Here is an 8,116-nt window from a genome sequence, read left to right as displayed (position 1 = left end):
CTTAACACCAGAAACTAACCTTACAATTACGCCTATATTTACAAAATATTACAATAAATATTTTTGTATAATTATTTGGTTTCGAACATTATATTGTGAACATTATCTAACTTACCGACAATAAAGGAAAGTAACTTTTAGACTTGTAAACATGTTTTTGCAGTCGGTAAATTTCTTTACTTCAATAGACTGTGCCTTGCAGATAACTCAATGTGCTTGTAATAATTCTTTTACTATTTTTAGCGCTTTATTGTACGGCGGTCTTAAGGAATCCCGTCAGAAGGAAGTAACGATAAGTGAAGCATCAGTAACTTCGTTTAAAACACTTCTTCGGTATATTTATTCCGGTCGAATGGATTTAAGTATACTAGAGGTAAAGTATATTCGACGTCATTTAATGTTATGTCTCAGTCCTTGAGAGCTTTATTACATACAGTAAATATAATTTTATCTCTTTAGAACCAAGTCATTTTGGAGTTATTTAGTCTCTCGGATATTTTTGGTTTTTCACACCTGAAACATGCGCTGTACCGGTATTTGCGAAACAACATTAATGTGCACAATGCATGCTCGACGTTTACTGTTGCTCGCCTTTATCAATACAAAGAACTGGCAATCGAATCACTGAACATAATCGATGTCCACGCTTTGGCTGTACTGAAGTCTGAAGATTTCTTGCTCTTGTTGCCGGTGAGAGAATTTGACGAAAAAAAAACTTAAATCAAATATAATAACTTATAACAGATTATTGATAAGATCATCTACTCATAAAAAAAGGCAGCTGATAAGAGATGGCTGATAAGGGACAGAAAACCACACGTTTAAGACGGGCTGAATTTTTTATGTAAAACCGGACAAATTATATTTTTATTGGTTTTGGCGGTTAATAATATTTTTAAAAAAACATTTGCCGTCAATTTATGATGGTTTTAATGTTAATGTAAATCACTTTTAACGTGGCTATGTTAATGGGCTAGAAACAAGAAATGTCATGTCGCCATTTTCGTGATACACTTTCGCTTTCAGGTAAGAGATAAGATATTGCAGATACAATATAAGTGATAAGAGATAACAGACATACATTAAATAGGGACACAAATAACCAAAACAAACTACTCCAGTTTTACACAAAACCGTTATATTACTCATGTTAATCGAATATGCACCAACCAGTAATCACATCAAAATGCACTATTTCTATTAAATAGTCTTCTATGTTGTAGATATGGAAGAAGTAAAATAGTTATCCAAAACGTACAAGAAATATATTTTTAAAATCGTTATCTTAACAGTTACGGTTAAAATTAAATTGAAAATACAAGCCAATATTTTTGATAAAAATAATTATGTATGTATTATTAAATAATTTAAATTAAAAACCTTATTTCTTCTCAGTAACTAGTTTATTTCCCATATTAACCATGAACCAACTAATTACATGGTATGCTTAAATTTTAATTTTACAAAAAAATCACCTATACAAAGCTCCAAAATGAATAGTTCTAACGTCCTCCCAAAATAATTGAAATAAAATATAATATTATAAATATATAAGTGTATATTTTTTTTAAATTTAAACCGTCTTCTATTTAGCAAGGTTATTAAATATTACCGTAAAATATACAACAACACCAAGTCGGATAAAATCTAGTTCTAGTAAGATTTTCTGTTCATATTTCCACCAAATATACTTAACAAATGTTTACTTATTGACCGACGACCGACCAACTATCGAAGGGTCCTTGGATTTTTTTGAAGACTGGTCATTCGATTTACTTAAGGTACCATGAATCTATAAACAAAAATAATAAGCAAAACATTACGAGCAGCACTTGACTGATCTACATAAAACAGTTTATTGTTTGTATGAAATTATCATTATCATATTAAATGTGTCTATCCCTATAACAAACAGTAATTAATTTTCATTCAGTTAACAACGATTTAACCAGTTAGTAACGTTGTACACACTATATCTTGAAATTTGGTGCTTAGACCAATAGTGCAATAAATATTAATCAAAATTTATGGTTTTCATGATAGGTTCTAGTTAGAAAGTTAATGTACCACTTCTAGATTCAATATTTTTTTGAAAACCAGTGACCTATATCTACCTTTATTTAAACTTGAACGATTATGTATATAACTGGTCAATCAACAGTTTTAAATAATTACTTTTAAAGTGTTTGAAGTTCAGAACGGGATGTAGGGTGGACCGTATTATTGTATTAACATGGATATGTTATTGGGCTGATACAAGTAATTTCACAACACCATTTTCACTTACACTTTCAGTTAAAGATAAGAGATAAGAGATTAGTATAAGAGATAAGATACTTAAAATAAGTGATAAGATATTAAAATCAAGTGATACGATATTCGTGATAAGATATAAGCAATAAAAAATAATATATCCACGATTACATTTTTTATCCGTTATTAAATTATTATTGTTTCATAAAAGTGTAGAATGTTTTTACACGAATCAATTTTTTATAATTTTAGTACAGTATCAAAAAGTCAGGCGTTACACGAAATTCTGAACGCCTTGAATACGTTTTATAACAAATCGTTTAGTATTCATTGTAATAGTTTACTTGGTCCCAAACGTAGCAAGCTGAACCAAAGTTGACTCTGCTGTTTAAATGGTGATAATCGTGAAACATTACGTCTGGTTTCCCAATTTCCCACCATGATGGTTTGAAATCGATGCCAGAATGTTGAACGATGAAGAAGTATGTGGCGTAAAACGATACCGTGGCGTATGGAACTGAAACGTCCGTAGTCATAATGAAATACAGAAAATATAAATTTACAATAGCAATATAACATCGTAAAAATTCTATGCTTAAAATAACATTAGGTGTTTCAGCATTGGTTAGCAACAGACTTTACTTACGCCAGTGTATTGGTACGACGAATAATAGTGCTAACTGTGCAGACGTGTTAATTAGGACTTCAATAGGGTGTACTGCAAAAGCGTTCCACGGGTTTGGTAGATTATATCTGTGATGGAAGCCATGTACGTGTTTGTATAGAAACCGTGTATGAAACATTCGGTGCAACCAATATATAATGTAATCCTGGGGAGTTAAGTAGTTAAACAATTAAAAAATAAACCCTGAGACGAACCAAATGTTATTCTTGGTAAGCTCAAGCCAATCAACGTTTACACGTGGCTCTGATGATTTGCAAATTGTCGGATTTAACAAATTTGGCAGCGTCGCATCAAATCATATTGTTCTAGGATAGCTAAAAGCCGTACTTGCTAGCCGGGTAAGGAACAAAGAGAAAGGTGTGACACTATTCTCCAGAAAGAGGATGACCAAAATATGGAGTTAGGAGTGTTGAACCGAATCATTAAGCTTGTGGTGGAATAACTGTGCTGTAAGCCCAGATGACCTACAAAAGCTTTCATGACTCTTTAATTGTACTTTTACACTTTTCTTACTGCACTCGTGGTATTAGTAGAAGAACTTTCATACTCCAATAACCACCGAGGAGTGGGTCACTCAGGGCAATTTGGGTTAAGCTGTGATCATCACAGCTCCTCGGGCCCTTTAAGTCGGACGAAGAGGATTCTAGATACTACCGGATACAGCTAGGAAACGGCTTATGGCATTGGATGTCTGTCGCATGTGACAGTTAAGACAATGGGATTTTAAGATGATTATAATTTTAAGCAGAGGGTCAACCAAGAAGTTTTTAACGTATACAAATAAAAAAATAAAGACCTGGGAATAGTGTAGCAGTGGCCATTGAACAATCCACCACGTCCGAGGGTAAGCGTCAAAGTCCAAGTAGAGTGAATTTTGTCCACCACAAAATAAGTATGTAGAATAAACTGATACCGCGGCAGTGGCGGTCGCTAGTGCAGTGAGACTGTGTTTGATTTCGTCCAGCCGAGCGCTTCGTTTTGGCCATTTGGTTGGCTGGCACTTCCAATCGGCGAAATTTTCTCTGCGCTTTACGTAGTACGACCACTTTGCAGAGAAAGAAAGGCACATCAGTATACAGACATTGTACCCTAGTACATCTTAATATCAAGAGAATAAATCTTATTTTTAAATGTAGAAACTCATAACTATGGCTCGGAACTTGATGATTTTTTTCTAGCGAATTGCTATTCATTGGGTATTGTACACTTATGGTCAAAATACTTACCTCTAAATACATGCAGATCACAAAGTACATGGCGAACATTAAGACAGATAGCGTGATCCAATGTGTCCAGTATTCGCGAATCACCGAAGAGCACCGACCTTTCGTCAGTATATTATCGTGGGCCAAACTGACATTGCTTTTCGAGTTGTCCAACAACCCATGCCAACGGTCCGCTTGAATTTCCATAGTATCGAATATAGTCCAATCCTAAAATAACTTTAATATAGTAATTGTAACTAAAAGTCAGACATTTTAATTGGATTTATTCGTCATAAATTCAAAAATAACAGTAATAAGGAATAAGTCTTGTCTTTTGTAAAACGGCCATTAGGAAAAAAAAAGAAGACAATTAGTGAAGTTTTAAAGTCATTTAGAAAAATAGATGTAAAAACTACAGTCCACGTCTGCATATTATGTAGTGATGGGTTAACGAAAAATGCACTGTTACAATAACAATATTAATTAGTTATATATTATATATATTGGTTTTTTTTTACAATAAAAATTCTTAGTAAACAGGAAGTCGTTGAAAAACAAGATGGTTTTGTAAACAATCGGGCAGTAGCGTGCGCGTGAACAACCTTGTAGTCTGACAATAATAGCATTTGGTTCGAGGGTTCTGGGCTGATTCTATCTGTAAACTTTATATACACCATATGTGTGTTATTGTAACACTACGTATTTTCTCCCCTTCGCGGAAAAACATCTAATTTGGGATATGTTATCTATACTACAGCATATCTGTTGTCACTTATATTTTATCTCTAATATCTTATCTTTACCTCAAAGTGAAAGTGTAACGCGAAAATGACCACATGAAATTTCTTGTATCCAGCCCAATAACATAGTATACATGTTAAAGCAATATTACTCATTTAGGGTGACAAGTTAAGAAACAATCTTATTTTTTTTTCAAGGAGCTCTTCAAGAAATTCTCATCCGCGACTCGTTTTATGCTTTCGAAATGGACATATTCCGTGCGGTTCGTCGCTGGATCGATGAGAACCAAAATTACGTAGATCCTGATAATAAAAACAAAGCTTTATCTGCCGTCAGATATTCGTTAACGAGTGATGAAGAACTATCCGAGGTTAGGGAATCGCAGATGGTCAGTTCGGATACTATTTCGGATGCCGTGGAATTGAAAATAACATAACACTTTTTTTTATTTAGACAATTGCGTTAATGTCAACTACTTTGACAATTCAGTTATCTTCAAAACCGACGACGGTATTACAATAAAGTTGGGTCATCTGTCATTAATAAACTATATTGAAATGGTGCTACGGAATGGACAGACGAGGTATATTTTTAATTAATTTATATTTTAAATCAGAAAAAAGTTGTATTTAAATACCTAATTTTTCAGAACATTTTTGAGTTTTATTCATGATTGGTTTTATTTATCTACTATCTATTTGTTATTTGATACTTAAGGTCTTACTCTTATTACGTTGAAGTATCATTGGACGGACACGATTGGATGCGTGTCATAGATCATTCAAATTATAAATGTCGATCAATTCAACGTTTATGGATTCATCCACTCATAGTTCGGTACATACATATTGTTGGCATCAAAATTACTGCTAATGCGACTTTTAAATTTTGCAAAGTCATGTACAGTACTTACGAAATGCACTTGGTGAAAATCAAAAACGGTTTTGTGAGTAGGTAAACGTAAAATAACTCTGTTCATTTAATAATAATAAATAAAAATTGTATATTTATCTAATTGACTAATTCCAATCAAGTTCCTAAGTATAATGTCACTTCAAGAACTATGAACGCCTTTTTAATCAAAGGAGAAAATCATTCAAGTAGCCTTACGCTGTTAGATGACAATTATAAAGACTGGGATAAAGTCTTTTATAGTTATTATATTGCTACATACCATCTGCTGGTATTGGGTTCTATAGTGGTTTAACTTTCGCAACCATATATGCTTAGTTCAATGAGGTAATAGTTTAAATATCTTAAAATTTGTATAGCAATTTTATATTTATGCTGGCCTGGCTCACATAAGACTTTTTTTGATCATTCTTTTTTTATAATTTCGGGTCGTTGGAATAAGTTTCTTTAATTCATACATTTATAAATAATTCCTATTATCGTTTTTTGCTCAAAATTGCAAGTCTTGGTTCTTAATTCTTTCTCAGAGCCCAAGTCTCCGAAACAATACAGTTATACTATCTGCCACAATCATGGTTAATTAAATGTTATAGACAAGTAATTCAGATGGCCCATGATGAAGTGTGGAAGATTTATAGGTTCAAGTACTTAGGATCGGTAGTACAAAAAAAATGTGGCTATGAGGAGGTCGTGAAAAATAGAATAAATTGTAGATAAATGAAGTGGAGAGGAGCAAGATGTGCCTATATGAGGCCAGCAATGTTATATGGGTCACAATTTAGGGCCATTGATAGGAAAACTGAACGGAGGATGAGTGGGATGACTAGAATAAGAAACTAATACATAAGGGGAGTCTAAGAGTTGCTTCAATAGTGGAAAAATGAGAGAGAATAGGTTGAGATGGTTATGTTATGAGAAGAGATGGGGCATACTGTGAGAGTTGTTCTAAAGAATAATGTAGAGGGAAAACCAGAAAGAGGAAGACCGTAGAAAAGATGGATGGACGAATGAAAGAGTATAGCTGGGGTGATTGACCGAGATGTAGGAGATCGAGCACTACTTAAATGTAGGACTAGGGTGGCCGATCCCATGTAGTTGGGAGTGTAAGGCAAAGATAAAGAAGAAGATGTTCATTAAACCAAATAGCAATCGTCGTGTAAATGGACGACTTAAACAAAAATAAACCGAAACAAAATTTACATGATTTGGATTCTAATAACAATTTTTGAAAGTTGTAGTATTTAATTAATAAGTGATTATTGTATACAACAGTGATAGACTTTAAACCGTAAAATACTATTATTGACATAATTGACAGGATGCTGCTTTGGGGCGACAATACCTGAGTTTATAATTACATCATTGAAGCTTCTGTCAATAATCAAAACTGGGAAATGATTTTAAACAAATCCAAGGAGCTGGCACGATCTTGGCAGGTGTTGCAATTTAAACCCAGGCCGATAGTGTACATTCGTATTATTGGAGTTTAGAGTTCAGGGCGTGTGAGTTTAATTGAAGTAAGTGTGTTTTTTTATAAACTTTGAATGACTCTTTTATGTTGTAGGATTTTCGTTGTGTGTATTTAGAGGCTCCCAATCAAGTAACATTAAATTCCAATGTCGTTGCAGACGGTCGTGCGGTAAAAGAAATACTCGAATATATATTTTTTTTGTATCATTATGACGAAAATTAAGAGCGAATTTCTTTTTTCAAGAGAACAAAAAAACAGATTTTACCATGGCAGACTCATTGGCTCAGACTTTAGCCGTTTAAACCAAATTATAATTTTAAGCACTTGTTCGTTGCGCGCCTACCAATAATATTACTGATAGTATCATCAAATTACATTATTCTTTTTTATATACCATATATTTATTAATAAATAAACGTATGAATAAACGTTATCTTTAAGGTTTCGAAAACACTTTGGAGAAAACTAAAAAAACTGGTTGCTATTTTCGTTTACCTCTAAAACTGCGCTCCTTCTTGATACACATACATAATAATAATATTATATAGAATACTAATCTTACACACTACTCTGCAGCGTACGATTTATAGTAAAAAAAACTGTTTTATTAAAACAAATAACGGGTACGATCAAGATGAATGAAATTAAGATACAAATCTGTGTTTTAATTTTAACAATACACAACAGTAACATGATTATGTACCTATACAAAAAATCGTACACCATATTTTTAAACAATTATTAGTTTATAGTACATCACATATCAAGTATACGAAAAGATGGTGCAGTATTAAAATTAAAATACATATTCAAAAAAAATCACCAATACCAAGCTCCAAAGAAAATAGT

At 32.8% G+C, this 8,116-nt stretch overlaps 1 long non-coding RNA gene across 1 annotated transcript; it reads left to right on the top strand.

The window, feature by feature from the left end:
* Positions 1 to 575: 575 nt before the first annotated feature.
* LOC126842353 (uncharacterized) lies at positions 576 to 5,433 on the top strand. The gene is made up of 3 exons (XR_007686321.1): positions 576 to 690; positions 5,082 to 5,272; positions 5,338 to 5,433. It is a non-coding gene; the product is annotated as an uncharacterized LOC126842353 (long non-coding RNA).
* Positions 5,434 to 8,116: the final 2,683 nt, after the last annotated feature.

This window comes from Adelges cooleyi, unplaced genomic scaffold, assembly GCF_023614345.1.
Source record: "Adelges cooleyi isolate 19-005CV unplaced genomic scaffold, UGA_ACOO_1.1 ACOO_flye_CR_arks_rails_tigmint_CR_PRNA_519, whole genome shotgun sequence".
NCBI lineage: Eukaryota > Metazoa > Arthropoda > Insecta > Hemiptera > Adelgidae > Adelges > Adelges cooleyi.
Note: the sequence above shows the minus strand (reverse complement) of the source record. Positions and strands in the feature narration are given on the sequence as shown.